Consider the following 2,293-nt stretch of genomic DNA (forward strand, 5'->3'; position numbering starts at 1 on the left):
AATTTCAGTATCCTATTGAATCATCTGTAATTCAAGACTGCCCCAGATATTTATTTTTTCCCCCCAGGTATTTATTTTTGCACTCAGAATAGGAATAATTTTCTAATGTACAGCTGTGCAGCTGACTGAAGGAAAACAAAGACACATATAATTGATCCCTACTTTGAGTTAGTAATAAAGCTTTAGATATCTGGAAGAAATCTTCATAAGTGAGTAGACCCTCTCATAAGTGTGTATGTTAGTTTTCTTATGAAAGAAAACATAAATAATAAAAACTGCTAATTAAAGGAGGAGAAAATAATAGTACTCAACATCTGTTAACCTATATGCTAATTACAAGGACCTTTCACATACTTTTTGATCCTCACAACCACCCTTTGCCGGGCAGAATTCAGTTCTTCATTCCAATGATGTATTATCTCCATAAACACTGAAGGATACCAAGAAAAGTTTGCTCTTGGACTTAGTTTTCATGTATTCCAAGAATTAGTGAAGAATGTTCTTGTTCTAACTTTGCTTTCAGAAATTACATTAGCTATTTCTTATCATCAAAATCCATCCTTCATAGAGAAAACAAGAAATTTCTGAAGACTACCTTTGAATTGTTCGGGGATTCTTTCCGACTAAGCAACATTTTCAGTTGAGAGAAGTGTTTCCTTGCTTCCCTCCTATTCTTTGAAGAGGAAAGGGGTGTCGACTGCCTAGATGTAGGTGTTCTGCTAATCAATGCTGGACTTAAGCCTTTGGAACCAACCATATCCATGATTTAGGTTTGCAGAACATTGAGTCTTTCTCCCTGGTGTCTTCAGGCTGGGTTTCCTTGTAGGAGTGGTAGGATTTGTTCTTCAGTGCTGATAGAAAGCTTCTACTTTTCCCAAGATGTTTAACTGTTCTGTTGCATGTTTTACAAGTAATCAACCATACACGTTGGAGTCTTTGTACTTTTTCACAATTTTTGCTTCTTTAAAACTTGAGTGTGTAATTCTTTGTTTCTCGATGAGCAAGTTTCTTTCTGGTGGCTGCCAGTCTGGGCTTGGGTTTCAGACGCACTGGAGAGTTATCCTACACCAGCAACTGGAAACAGTAGGGACACGTTTCTTCAAAAGTGCTTTTATCATCGTGTGACAAACCATAGGCCCAGAGGAGACCAGCTAGCTGGTAGTTTCCGGGCTGCAGCCTCAAGAAGTGCTTCTGCCTCATCCCAGCAGCCATCGTTGCTTCCATGCCGTGGATGCTCCACGAGAAAAGAAGATGCCCGACGCTGGCTGCCTAGCTTGGCCACCTTGCTGTTCCAGACTCCTAATTTTAGTATTGATTATTTTCGATGTTGGGGCAAAGACAAATGTAGAAGTTATCACTGTTCCTTATTTGAACTGGCGGTAGGTCTCAGCCAATGTAATAAATCATGGAAGGGAAATAAAAGATAAAAAACAAATAAAAAATAATTAAAGTTTGTGTGCAAAGATGATCAAGAAGAATGTAAGAACTTTTAGAATTAAGTGAATTTATCAAGATCTTAGGATGTAGGATAAAATTATTTAAAAATCTATAGAAATTCTGTGAACAAGTAGATATAAAAGCTATTTATAATAGTATAAAAAATTAGGGATTAAATTAATTTAAAAACCTGCAGTTTCTACACAGAAGACTATAAAATGTTATGAAGAGGAATTAAAGAAGATCTAAGTCCTGCAGCCGTAGACTTGAGATCTCTGAAAATCAGACTCAGAATCTTATTGTTAGAGTAGCAACTTTACAACGTAAACTGAAATCTCAGTCTTGCATGGTGTCTGCCGTTAAAGTGAGGACATAGCCGCCCCACCTCCAGCCTGCCTTGAGGAATTGGCCACCCAACCTCCTCCTGAAGGGATTAGCCCTAGAGTTATTAATCCTGTTTCACCAGATGGGAATGTGCTGGTTTGAAAGGAAGTATGCCCCCTAAGAAAAGCCATGTTTTAATATAAATCTCATTTCTTAAAGGTAGAATAATCCCTATTCAGTACTGTATATTTGAAACTGTAATGAGATCATCTCCCTGGTTGATGTGATTTAGTTAAGAATGGTTGTTAAACTGGATTAGGGGATGACATGTCTCCACCCATTTGAGTGGGTCTTGATTAGTTTCTGAAGTCCTATAAAAGAGGAAACATTTTGGAGATTCAGAGAGACTCAGAGAGAGAGTAGAGAATGCTGCAGCACCATGAAGCAGAGAGTCCACCAGCCAGCGACCTTTGGAGATGAAGAAGGAAAACGCCTCCCAGGGAGCTTCATGAAACAGGAAGCCAGGAGACCA

At 38.6% G+C, this 2,293-nt stretch overlaps 1 pseudogene; it reads right to left on the reverse strand.

Moving 5' to 3' along the window:
• Positions 1–562: 562 nt before the first annotated feature.
• On the reverse strand, positions 563–1,212 carry LOC143657069 (UPF0711 protein C18orf21 homolog pseudogene; annotated as a pseudogene).
• Positions 1,213–2,293: the final 1,081 nt, after the last annotated feature.

Source organism: Tamandua tetradactyla, chromosome 2, assembly GCF_023851605.1.
Source record: "Tamandua tetradactyla isolate mTamTet1 chromosome 2, mTamTet1.pri, whole genome shotgun sequence".
Lineage (NCBI taxonomy): Eukaryota > Metazoa > Chordata > Mammalia > Pilosa > Myrmecophagidae > Tamandua > Tamandua tetradactyla.